This window comes from Ambystoma mexicanum, chromosome 5p, assembly GCF_040938575.1.
Source record: "Ambystoma mexicanum isolate Mex_15411 chromosome 5p, UKY_AmexF1_1, whole genome shotgun sequence".
Taxonomy (NCBI): domain Eukaryota; kingdom Metazoa; phylum Chordata; class Amphibia; order Caudata; family Ambystomatidae; genus Ambystoma; species Ambystoma mexicanum.
Window position 1 is genome coordinate 740,735,497 of NC_090930.1, and position 13,044 is coordinate 740,748,540.

Genomic DNA, 13,044 nt, shown 5'->3' on the forward strand with positions numbered 1-13,044 from the left:
TGTGTAAAAAATGTAATTCTTTGAGTTGACAAACTGTATGGAGAGCAAACTTTTTATAACTTACAAGAGTTATGAGTTCTAGAAAGTAGTGCATTTACTGATCAAGTGCCCTTGTTTAAATGTACTTACTTTATTTGGATCACACCTTTCTCGAAAGAAGAAATAAACTCTAAATTATCAGGAAACAATTCAACTGATTTTAGGGGCCTCCTGGGCTTTCAATGCAAATCGCTGAGATCAAAAGCCAGTTTAATAGCCATTATACCTTGGAGCTTTGGAGATATGAGATTGGGCAGTTTCTTTGTGGCAAAAGAGAGTCATCCCCAGAAACTATTAATATTCTTTGGTCAAAGAAGACTGCCATCAAAGTGGGCTGTAAAGCAAAGCTATTGCTGTTATATCTATCTGCAAATGAAAGGCAACTCTAAAAGAGAAGCAGCCCCAAGGTCCCACCGAGACTTGAACTCGGATCGCTGGATTCAGAGTCCAGAGTGCTAACCATTACACCATGGAACCCACATATTCAGTAGCATGATGCACTTCATTCTGGAAAAACAGAGCACATCAGAGAAAATATGTAATATTCCTATATCATTAAACTCCAGAGGAAGAATTTGATCCAAATGAGACATGAAGCCAATACTTTGCGATTGCACAGCATCCAACAGCAACAGTGCTGCTTCGATATAATATCAGTAAACGGTTACTATAGGTCAGTAAAAATCTTGACTGTGCCCTATATTCTCATTGCCCTTATGAAGCTCTGCTCAACAAGGGTCCCATGGTGTAATGGTTAGCACTTTGGACTTTGAATCCAGCGATCCGAGTTCAAGTCTCGGTGGAACCTCTCTCTTGCTCTAACACACTTTGTCTCCTTGTTGTCTTAAATTATAGGCCAAAGATAGTAATATTCATAAGGTTAGTGGTGTAGGGTATTCATTTTCGCTCTCACTCTCTGGCATAACTTTTCATAAAAATCCACTTTTGTGCCTAGCACCTTAACCTTTATGCATTTTTTTTAAATGTATGAACAGTGAGGTCATTCTGAGTCGATGGGCAGATCTGCATCGGAAACATACATAAAAGATTTGAAATTTTCAAACTTAACTCAATGTTAAGAAACATGCTCAATCGGTGACCCAATGGATTCTCTTTTTACTTGAAGATGCAGCAACAACATTAATAATACCATTTTGGGAAAAGCAGCTCTATTGTATCGCCATTCTCTTTCAAAATTGTTAAAGGGTTAATCCTATGAAAAGCGACCACATTCAGAATCAATGATATTAATCAAGCGTCTTAACAGCCTTTACATGTTTGTAAAATGAAGGTATCAGTTTGAGATGAAAAATAGAACGAAGAACACACTTTTCTTAATTCACAAAAGGCCTGAGGTGTATAAATACTGTTTGTACCGACCAAGGGCCCATTCGTGAATGTACTTACTTTAGTTGGATCATACCTTTCTTCAAAGAAGACATCCACAATAAACGATAAGGGAAAGGTTCGACTGATGGTAAACTCTTACAGAGATTTGAATGCAAATTATTGGATTCAACCTCCAGGGTGCTACCATTACACCATGGGTCTTTCACACCACAGAAAGTGGTGGGTTTCATTGTGGCTAAAGAGCGTCATCCATGGAAAATCTTTCTTTTTTCAAATGCACCCAGGGAATAATGCTATGAAAGTGGGCGACACAGCAGCGTCATTGCTATTAAAACAAGACACTGAGAGGAAAACAAACACAGTAATTCCCAAGGTCCCACCGAGATTTGAACTCGGATCGCTGGATTCAGAGTCCAGAGTGCTAACCATTACACCATGGAACCTACATACTTAGTGACATGATGAACGTCATTGCAGCAAAAAAAGAGCCTTTTAGAGAATGTATGCAATATTCTTTTATCTTATGCCTCCAGAGGAAGAATCCTATCCAAATGAGCTGTAAAGCAAAGAGTTTGCTATTGCGCAACAACCAACTAAACAGTTCCACATTTGCATAATATCCGTGGGCTAGGAATATGAGTTTGTTAAAATGATGCATGAGATCTCGATTCTCATTTCTGTTACAACTCTGTCAGGTTGCACCAGCAAGGGGCCCATGGTGTAATGGTTAGCAAAGAACATTACTGAAGGGCCCCTCGGCCAGCCAGAAAGCCAAAATGGAGAGAACGGGCATGAACTGGTTGTGAATGAGCTTCAAAATGCGTTCACAGGTAATTGAACTGGTGATCTCCTCAGTTTATACACCTGGAACTCCTGTCAATAGCAACAGTCGGCAGCTGGGTTGCCAGACATTTTGTCGAAAAAAATTTGTCGACAGGACAATTGGTCGAAACCATTTGGTCGAAAACCAAATGGTCGAATTGCTTTGTTTTTTATTTTCACATTTTTTTTGGGGGGGGGGTTTGGGGGGGTCCCCCCAACCCCCTTTTTTTCTAAAAACCCCTTTTTTTCCCTAAACTACAACCTAAAAAATATATATATAAATAAATAAAAAAAACGACCATTTGGCTTTCGACCAAATTACGTCGACCAAATGTCTTTCGACGAAATGTCTTTCGACGAAATGTCCGGACAGCGGCAGCTGGTCTGTGTCAGTAATGGCAATTTGATTTTGCCATTTTCACAACTCCCTAATAAATGAACAAAATGTTCCATTTGTAGGCACAGTTACATGCTATGGTATGTATACCATGCTTAATAACCACCATAGGAGGCTCAGAGCACCATCCGCATTCTTACGTACAAAACATGTAAGGAAATAATCAGATCTTTTGCTCTGCAGGAGTCAGGCTTCTTTAAAGCCTGACAAAGTGGCAGAGTTCCCTTGTAAACTGAGGCATGATGAAACCATGCCCAAGAACCCAGGCAGGTTAAACCCTTCCACTCATGCCCCTAGGCCCCGATCGGCCACGAACGGCCAGGTTCTATAGACAGGGCAGCTGGCATGGATTATGGACACTTTTAACATAGGGTGGTTTTTCAACCTTATCTCCTCTGGGAGCAAAGCGCTGGACAGGGTTTCCTGTACGTTTTTGAGGTTCGCAGGGATCTATGTGTGGATGTTTCTTGGTGTGAAAAGCATGACACCTTTTGGGGTGACACCAGGCTCTTCTGGGAGTTAATTTGCATAATCTCTACTTTCTATTTTATGTGACATGGGCTGCAGTTACATTGTTCTGTTAATAGAGGGCAACACACAGGTCATAGTTCCAAACAGGGGTGCACAGTCTGCTTGCTAGCTTACATTTACAGTTCTATTTGGGATTCACTGCCTTTTCATAAACTGAGTACTCTTCCGGAGTATTTCTAACTTATGTAGGTGTTTTGGGGGTGTTACGTGCCTTTGTATGACTGCTGCAAACCACTTGATATTAGACATTGATTGGAAACGACATAAAAAATCCTGACACATATTGTAAGCGGACATAAAATGACCTATATTAGCTAATATAAGTAAACAGACATCACTCCCCCCGCCCAACAAAAAGGGATGTATGCGTACACAAAAAATAAAAATGAAAAACAAGCAACTACTGCAGTTAAAATCTAAAAATGTAAATTCAGTTACATGATCATGACTCGGAAGGGGAAGTTAAAAAGTAAAAAAACACACGGTAGGAGAGAGGTTAGCTTTACATGCCATGAGGGAGGAAGAGGTCTTCCAAGCACTGTTGTGTATGTTGGTCAATCCCTCTGAAACGCAAAAGGGATGTGCACATAGAAATCAAAGCAGAGTCATCCAGAGAGACTATTTAATTCTTTTTTTTTCAAATTCTCAAAAGGAAGCTGCTATCAAATTGAACTATTCATCACAGCCACTGCTAGGAAATCTATGTGCATAAAATGACAATACACCCAAAGGAAAACAAAATATAGCTATAACATGTCAGATTACTAAATTCAGAGTCCAGCCTACTAACCATTAGACCATGGAACCTAAATACTTCCGCAAATGCTGAACTTCATTATGCCAAAACAGAGGCAGTCAGAAACAATATTTAATATTGCTTAATCATATGCCTCAAGAGGAAGAATTTGATCTACATGCTCTATAAAGCACAGAGATTGCTATAGCACAACGTCAATCGACAACATCGCTGTGTTTGTATGATATCAGTCAATTGGGACTATGAATCTGTAAAAATTGTAAATGTGCTCTATATTGCCATTTCTGATTCAACGCTCTCAGGTGCATCTTGCAAGGGTTCCATGGTGTAATGGTTAGCACTTTGGACTTTGAATCCAACGATCCGAGTTCAAGTCTCGGTGGGACCGTTATCTTGCTCTTACACTCCATTTTCTAATTTCTCAAATTACAATTCAACAGAGTTAATATTCAGAAGTTCAGTCGACTCTCTCTGCACGACATTACATTTAAATGCACTTTGGTGCCTGATGCCAATACAGTGATGCAACTACATATCGTTAATGTACAATCCCTAAGGTCAATCAGAGTGGGCACCCAGATATCTCTCAGAAACATTTTCCACAGATGAATAATGTCCAACCTTAACTCTATGAAAAGAAAAATGTACACACTATGTGCAGTAGATTCTCTGCTCACTGGAACATGCAGAAACAACATTGATGTGAAAAGATTGGAAAAAGCCCTATTTTATTAACATTAAAAAATGTTATACAATTATTTTGGTGAATCATATTCACTTTCACAATCATTCCTATGTTTCAAGCAATTTGATGGTCTTATTAAATGTGTAAAAAATGTAATTCTTTGAGTTGACAAACTGTATGGAGAGCAAACTTTTTATAACTTACAAGAGTTATGAGTTCTAGAAAGTAGTGCATTTACTGATCAAGTGCCCTTGTTTAAATGTACTTACTTTATTTGGATCACACCTTTCTCGAAAGAAGAAATAAACTCTAAATTATCAGGAAACAATTCAACTGATTTTAGGGGCCTCCTGGGCTTTCAATGCAAATCGCTGAGATCAAAAGCCAGTTTAATAGCCATTATACCTTGGAGCTTTGGAGATATGAGAGTGGGCAGTTTCTTTGTGGCAAAAGAGAGTCATCCCCAGAAACTATTAATATTCTTTGGTCAAAGAAGACTGCCATCAAAGTGGGCTGTAAAGCAAAGCTATTGCTGTTATATCTATCTGCAAATGAAAGGCAACTCTAAAAGAGAAGCAGCCCCAAGGTCCCACCGAGACTTGAACTCGGATCGCTGGATTCAGAGTCCAGAGTGCTAACCATTACACCATGGAACCCACATATTCAGTAGCATGATGCACTTCATTCTGGAAAAACAGAGCACATCAGAGAAAATATGTAATATTCCTATATCATTAGACTCCAGAGGAAGAATTTGATCCAAATGAGACATGAAGCCAATACTTTGCGATTGCACAGCATCCAACAGCAACAGTGCTGCTTCGATATAATATCAGTAAACGGTTACTATAGGTCAGTAAAAATCTTGACTGTGCCCTATATTCTCATTGCCCTTATGAAGCTCTGCTCAACAAGGGTTCCATGGTGTAATGGTTAGCACTTTGGACTTTGAATCCAGCGATCCGAGTTCAAGTCTCGGTGGAACCTCTCTCTTGCTCTAACACACTTTGTCTCCTTGTTGTCTTAAATTATAGGCCAAAGATAGTAATATTCATAAGGTTAGTGGTGTAGGGTATTCATTTTCGCTCTCACTCTCTGGCATAACTTTTCATAAAAATCCACTTTTGTGCCTAGCACCTTAACCTTTATGCATTTTTTTTAAATGTATGAACAGTGAGGTCATTCTGAGTCGATGGGCAGATCTGCATCGGAAACATACATAAAAGATTTGAAATTTTCAAACTTAACTCAATGTTAAGAAACATGCTCAATCGGTGACCCAATGGATTCTCTTTTTACTTGAAGATGCAGCAACAACATTAATAATACCATTTTGGGAAAAGCAGCTCTATTGTATCGCCATTCTCTTTCAAAATTGTTAAAGGGTTAATCCTATGAAAAGCGACCACATTCAGAATCAATGATATTAATCAAGCATCTTAACAGCCTTTACATGTTTGTAAAATGAAGGTATCAGTTTGAGATGAAAAATAGAACGAAGAACACACTTTTCTTAATTCACAAAAGGCCTGAGGTGTATAAATACTGTTTGTACCGACCAAGGGCCCATTCGTGAATGTACTTACTTTAGTTGGATCATACCTTTCTTCAAAGAAGACATCCACAATAAACGATAAGGGAAAGGTTCGACTGATGGTAAACTCTTACAGAGATTTGAATGCAAATTATTGGATTCAACCTCCAGGGTGCTACCATTACACCATGGGTCTTTCACACCACAGAAAGTGGTGGGTTTCATTGTGGCTAAAGAGCGTCATCCATGGAAAATCTTTCTTTTTTCAAATGCACCCAGGGAATAATGCTATGAAAGTGGGCGACACAGCAGCGTCATTGCTATTAAAACAAGGCACTGAGAGGAAAACAAACACAGTAATTCCCAAGGTCCCACCGAGATTTGAACTCGGATCGCTGGATTCAGAGCCCAGAGTGCTAACCATTACACCATGGAACCTACATACTTAGTGACATGATGAACGTCATTGCAGCAAAAAAAGAGCCTTTTAGAGAATGTATGCAATATTCTTTTATTTGTTTATTTGTTTGTTTATTTATTTATTTAGCGCTCTTGACCCGGGGGTATATATGCGCTTTGAACATCAGGTTACAGGTAAAAGACAATAGTACAGTATTGATAGGGCATAGATAATAGTATTCAAACAATATACATAAAATTGGACATTCGGAGTGCATACATGTGTGGTAGGACAGTTATTTGTTGGTTAACCAGGAAATGACCTTGGTTCTGAAGGGTTGGAAGGTAGGTGTGGATTTAATATCCAGTGGGATGGAGTTCCAGAGTTGTGATGCCAGGGTTGGGAAGCTGGATCCTCCAGCTCTTTTGAGGGAGTATTTGGGAACTGTTAGTTGTAATGAGTTGGACGATCTGGTGGTTCTGGTGTTCTGTCTAAGTGTAAATTTGTTCGAGAGGTAGGGTGGGGCAAGATGATTGAGGGCTTTGTAAGTAAGGCATATGGTTTTCAAATCAATTTTCTGTTGGATGGACAACCATTTGCAGGCAGTTCTGGTGGCGGAGATGTGTTCCCTTCTAGGAATATTGAGGGCGGCACGGAGTGCGTTATTTTGTAAAACTTGCAATTTATTGATTACTGTTTTGTTGGCACCTACATAGAGGCTATTACAGTAATCCAGTTTAGATTGAATGAGTGCTCTGGCTAGGATGAGACAGTTGCTAGGGGAGATCAGTGGTCTGCAGGCCCTGATAAGTTTACCGGTGTAGGCAGTGGCTGAGGCGGTCATGTTGATTTGTTTAGCTAGGTTGATGTTCGTGTCTAGGTAGAAACCGAGGGTTTTTACGCTCTTGGCAATGGGTATGGTGTTACCGTCAATAGTGAAGCTAGTGTAGCCGGGACAGAGTTTACTGATAGTGTTCGGTGAGCCGACAAGAAGCAATTCAGTCTTGTCATCATTCAGGCATAGGCCATGTGTGGCCATCCATGCCTGAATGATGGAAAAGACTTCGTTGATCCATTTGGCGTCCTTGTTGTAGTTGCCTGATAAGGTGAGGAGTATCTGGGTGTCATCTGCGTAGTTAGTATAGGTGACACCCAGATTGTCCAGCTTGTCGAATAAGGGCTTGGTGAAAATATTGTAAAGGGTAGGTGAGACACAGGATCCTTGTGGGACACCGCAGGTGATGGGGATGGGGTCAGCCGCTGCTAGGGGGGAGAAGACCCGCATGGTTCTGTTGTCCAGGAAGGATTGGATCCATGTGACTGCAGAGTGGGAGAAGTGTGCTGCCAGAGATAAATGGTTGCACAGGATTTTATGGTCGACCAGGTCGAAGGCAGCGGAGAGGTCAAGGAGTAGAAGGATGGCAGCCTTGTTTTTGTCTTTGAGTTCGTCTATCTGGCATTTGAGATCAACAAGGGCCGTTTCTGTCCCGTGTTGTGGTCGAAAGCCAGATTGGCGAGTTCCTAGTAGGTGATTGGCCTCAAGGTAGTCCTGGATTTGTAAATAGGCCACTCTATCCAAGATTTTTAGTAGGAATGGGACGGTGGTAATGGGTCTGTAGTTCGTGGGGATGTCAGGGTTGAGAGTAGTTTTTTTTAGTAGCGGTAGGACCCAGGACTGTTTCAGATTGCTGGGGACCATGTTGTTGGCGAAGGACAGGTTTATTAATTTGGTGATAAATGGGGAGAGATCCCTAGCTGCATCTTTTATGATCTGTGCGGGGCAGCTGTCCCCCTTGCAATTCGATGGTTTAAGGGATGCTATAATTTTCTGAACCTCCAATATGGATACCTTTTTGAAGGTGAAGCCTGAATTAGTGGCAGTAGGTGGAGGGGGCGTGGGGAAGGAGGTGGGATCGAGAGTGAGTTGTTGTCGTTTGTTGTTGATTTTAGTTTGGAGCCCTGCGATTTTGTTAGCAAGGGCATTCTGGATCCCTGTGCACCAGGGTTTATCCTTAGTGCAAGCGTCAGTGGGGGTAATGGGGTTTTCTAATTCCTTTAGTATGTTAAAGAGCTCCTTAGTACTGGAGCTTGCCTGGGAGATCCTAGTATTGAGAGATTCTTTCTTGGCCCGTATAATCTCATTTTTGTAGAGGGTGGAGATGTTGGTGAGATTGGTTCTGTTATTTATAGAAGGCACTAATTTCCAGAGTGCTTCAAGTTTGTTTTTTTGTTGACGCAGGGTTTTGAGCTCCGGGGTGAACCATGTGTTCAGGTGCGCTTTGGGTATTCCTTTGCGCAGTTTCAGTGGGGCAATGATGTCAATGGCTTTGGCCATGGACTCATTGTAGGCGTTGACCAGTTGGTTCAAGTCCGTTGTGGCGGGTAGTGCGTTTAAAGTAGGGATCACCAGAGGTATTAGGGCTTCCGCTGTGATATTGCTCTTTTTCCTAGTAGGGCAGGCAGGTGCCATGATAGGCCTTTTATGTGCTGAGTTGCTGGTAAGAATGTCAAACGGGAGGAGGTGGTGGTCAGTCCAGATAAGTTGTGTGGGATCTTTCGTAGTAATGTTGCAGTTAAGGGTAGTTATCCAGTCAAGGATTCTGCCTTTCGAGTGGGTGGGTTTGGAGCAAAGTTGTTGGAGGCCATGCTCCTCTAATGCCAAGGCCAGGGCAGTGGCTGAGGTGTCTAGGGGGTCGTTAAACCCAAGGTTAAAGTCTCCGAGTATAATCAATTGTGCTGAAGGTTTGGAACTTTCAGCAACTAGTGAAGTGATGTCTTCCTCAAATGAGCCAGGAGGGCCCGGGGGTCGGTAAATTAAGTGCAGCGTAATAGTACTTTTAGGGGAGGTTTGAAATTTGACTGTAATGTGTTCACAGGATTTGAGTGGGGGAGCAGAGGATAGTCTGATGTCAAGCGTGGACTTAAAGATGATAGCTACGCCGCCACCTCGAGCGTTCGGTCTATCTGCTCTAAGGATGGTGTAGTTATCAGGTATGGCTAGGGTAAGAGAAGGACCTGCAGCATCGTGCAGCCATGTTTCGGTTACCGCATATCTTATGCCTCCAGAGGAAGAATCCTATCCAAAAGAGCTGTAAAGCAAAGAGTTTGCTATTGCGCAACAACCAACTAAACAGTTCCACATTTGCATAATATCCGTGGGCTAGGAATATGAGTTTGTTAAAATGATGCATGAGATCTCGATTCTCATTTCTGTTACAACTCTGTCAGGTTGCACCAGCAAGGGGCCCATGGTGTAATGGTTAGCAAAGAACATTACTGAAGGGCCCCTCTGCCAGCCAGAAAGCCAAAATGGAGAGAACGGGCATGAACTGGTTGTGAATGAGCTTCAAAATGCGTTCACAGGTAATTGAACTGGTGATCTCCTCAGTTTATACACCTGGAACTCCTGTCAATAGCAACAGTCGGCAGCTGGGTTGCCAGACATTTCGTCGAAAAAAATTTGTCGACAGGACAATTGGTCGAAACCATTTGGTCGAAAACCAAATGGTCGAATTGCTTTGTTTTTTATTTTCACATTTTTTTTGGGGGGGGGGGTTTGGGGGGGTCCCCCCAACCCCCTTTTTTTCTAAAAACCCCTTTTTTTCCCTAAACTACAACCTAAAAAATATATATATAAATAAATTAAAAAAACGACCATTTGGCTTTCGACCAAATTACGTCGACCAAATGTCTTTCGACGAAATGTCTTTCGACGAAATGTCCGGACAGCGGCAGCTGGTCTGTGTCAGTAATGGCAATTTGATTTTGCCATTTTCACAACTCCCTAATAAATGAACAAAATGTTCCATTTGTAGGCACAGTTACATGCTATGGTATGTATACCATGCTTAATAACCACCATAGGAGGCTCAGAGCACCATCCGCATTCTTACGTACAAAACATGTAAGGAAATAATCAGATCTTTTGCTCTGCAGGAGTCAGGCTTCTTTAAAGCCTGACAAAGTGGCAGAGTGCCATTGTAAACTGAGGCATGATGAAACCATGCCCAAGAACCCAGGCAGGTTAAACCCTTCCACTCATGCCCCTAGGCCTATAGACAGGGCAGCTGGCATGGATTATGGACACTTTTAACATAGGGTGGTTTTTCAACCTTATCTCCTCTGGGAGCAAAGCGCCGGACAGGGTTTCCTGTACGTTTTTGAGGTTCGCAGGGATCTATGTGTGGATGTTTCTTGGTGTGAAAAGCATGACACCTTTTGGGGTGACACCAGGCTCTTCTGGGAGTTAATTTGCATAATCTCTACTTTCTATTTTATGTGACATGGGCTGCAGTTACATTGTTCTGTTAATAGAGGGCAACACACAGGTCATAGTTCCAAACAGGGGTGCACAGTCTGCTTGCTAGCTTACATTTACAGTTCTATTTGGGATTCACCGCCTTTTCATAAACTGAGTACTCTTCCGGAGTATTTCTAACTTATGTAGGTGTTTTGGGGGTGTTACGTGCCTTTATATGACTGCTGCAAACCACTTGATATTAGACATTGATTGGAAACGACATAAAAAATCCTGACACATATTGTAAGCGGACATAAAATGACCTATATTAGCTAATATAAGTAAACAGACATCACTCCCCCCTCCCCACAAAAAGGGATGTATGCGTACACAAAAAATAAAAATGAAAAACAAGCAACTACTGCAGTTAAAATCTAAAAATGTAAATTCAGTTACATGATCATGACTCGGAAGGGGAAGTTAAAAAGTAAAAAAACACACGGTAGGAGAGAGGTTAGCTTTACATGCCATGAGGGAGGAAGAGGTCTTCCAAGCACTGTTGTGTATGTTGGTCAATCCCTCTGAAACGCAAAAGGGATGTGCACATAGAAATCAAAGCAGAGTCATCCAGAGAGACTATTTAATTCTTTTTTTTTCAAATTCTCAAAAGGAAGCTGCTATCAAATTGAACTATTCATCACAGCCACTGCTAGGAAATCTATGTGCATAAAATGACAATACACCCAAAGGAAAACAAAATATAGCTATAACATGTCAGATTACTAAATTCAGAGTCCAGCCTACTAACCATTAGACCATGGAACATAAATACTTCCGCAAATGCTGAACTTCATTATGCCAAAACAGAGGCAGTCAGAAACAATATTTAATATTGCTTAATCATATGCCTCAAGAGGAAGAATTTGATCTACATGCTCTATAAAGCACAGAGATTGCTATAGCACAACGTCAATCGACAACATCGCTGTGTTTGTATGATATCAGTCAATTGGGACTATGAATCTGTAAAAATTGTAAATGTGCTCTATATTGCCATTTCTGATTCAACGCTCTCAGGTGCATCTTGCAAGGGTTCCATGGTGTAATGGTTAGCACTTTGGACTTTGAATCCAACGATCCGAGTTCAAGTCTCGGTGGGACCGTTATCTTGCTCTTACACTCCATTTTCTAATTTCTCAAATTACAATTCAACAGAGTTAATATTCAGAAGTTCAGTCGACTCTCTCTGCACGACATTACATTTAAATGCACTTTGGTGCCTGATGCCAATACAGTGATGCAACTACATATCGTTAATGTACAATCCCTAAGGTCAATCAGAGTGGGCACCCAGATATCTCTCAGAAACATTTTCCACAGATGAATAATGTCCAACCTTAACTCTATGAAAAGAAAAATGTACACACTATGTGCAGTAGATTCTCTGCTCACTGGAACATGCAGAAACAACATTGATGTGAAAAGATTGGGAAAAGCCCTATTTTATTAACATTAAAAAATGTTATACAATTATTTTGGTGAATCATATTCACTTTCACAATCATTCCTATGTTTCAAGCAATTTGATGGTCTTATTAAATGTGTAAAAAATGTAATTCTTTGAGTTGACAAACTGCATGGAGAGCAAACTTTTTATAACTTACAAGAGTTATGAGTTCTAGAAAGTAGTGCATTTACTGATCAAGTGCCCTTGTTTAAATGTACTTACTTTATTTGGATCACACCTTTCTCGAAAGAAGAAATAAACTCTAAATTATCAGGAAACAATTCAACTGATTTTAGGGGCCTCCTGGGCTTTCAATGCAAATCGCTGAGATCAAAAGCCAGTTTAATAGCCATTATACCTTGGAGCTTTGGAGATATGAGAGTGGGCAGTTTCTTTGTGGCAAAAGAGAGTCATCCCCAGAAACTATTAATATTCTTTGGTCAAAGAAGACTGCCATCAAAGTGGGCTGTAAAGCAAAGCTATTGCTGTTATATCTATCTGCAAATGAAAGGCAACTCTAAAAGAGAAGCAGCCCCAAGGTCCCACCGAGACGGATCGCTGGATTCAGAGTCCAGAGTGCTAACCATTACACAATGGAACCCACATATTCAGTAACATGATGCACTTCATTCTGGAAAAACAGAGCACATCAGAGAAAATATGTAATATTCCTATATCTTTAGACTCCAGAGGAAGAAATTGATCGAAATGAGACATGAAGCCAATACTTTGCGATTGCACAGCATCCAACAGCAACAGTGCTGCTTCGATATAATATCAGT

At 40.9% G+C, this 13,044-nt stretch overlaps 8 non-coding genes across 8 annotated transcripts; 4 read left to right on the forward strand and 4 right to left on the reverse strand.

Moving 5' to 3' along the window:
* Window positions 1-444: 444 nt before the first annotated feature.
* TRNAQ-CUG (transfer RNA glutamine (anticodon CUG)) lies at window positions 445-516 on the reverse strand. Its single transcript has one exon. It is a non-coding gene; the product is annotated as a tRNA-Gln (tRNA).
* A 259-nt stretch (window positions 517-775) lies between these two features.
* On the forward strand, window positions 776-847 carry TRNAQ-UUG (transfer RNA glutamine (anticodon UUG)). The gene has a single exon. It is a non-coding gene; the product is annotated as a tRNA-Gln (tRNA).
* Window positions 848-1,760: 913 nt separating this feature from the next.
* TRNAQ-CUG (transfer RNA glutamine (anticodon CUG)) lies at window positions 1,761-1,832 on the reverse strand. The gene has a single exon. It is a non-coding gene; the product is annotated as a tRNA-Gln (tRNA).
* A 2,380-nt stretch (window positions 1,833-4,212) lies between these two features.
* TRNAQ-UUG (transfer RNA glutamine (anticodon UUG)) lies at window positions 4,213-4,284 on the forward strand. Its single transcript has one exon. It is a non-coding gene; the product is annotated as a tRNA-Gln (tRNA).
* Window positions 4,285-5,165: 881 nt separating this feature from the next.
* TRNAQ-CUG (transfer RNA glutamine (anticodon CUG)) lies at window positions 5,166-5,237 on the reverse strand. Its single transcript has one exon. It is a non-coding gene; the product is annotated as a tRNA-Gln (tRNA).
* Window positions 5,238-5,496: 259 nt separating this feature from the next.
* Window positions 5,497-5,568, forward strand: TRNAQ-UUG (transfer RNA glutamine (anticodon UUG)). The gene has a single exon. It is a non-coding gene; the product is annotated as a tRNA-Gln (tRNA).
* A 913-nt stretch (window positions 5,569-6,481) lies between these two features.
* TRNAQ-CUG (transfer RNA glutamine (anticodon CUG)) lies at window positions 6,482-6,553 on the reverse strand. Its single transcript has one exon. It is a non-coding gene; the product is annotated as a tRNA-Gln (tRNA).
* Window positions 6,554-11,846: 5,293 nt separating this feature from the next.
* TRNAQ-UUG (transfer RNA glutamine (anticodon UUG)) lies at window positions 11,847-11,918 on the forward strand. The gene has a single exon. It is a non-coding gene; the product is annotated as a tRNA-Gln (tRNA).
* The last annotated feature ends 1,126 nt before the right edge of the window (window positions 11,919-13,044 follow it).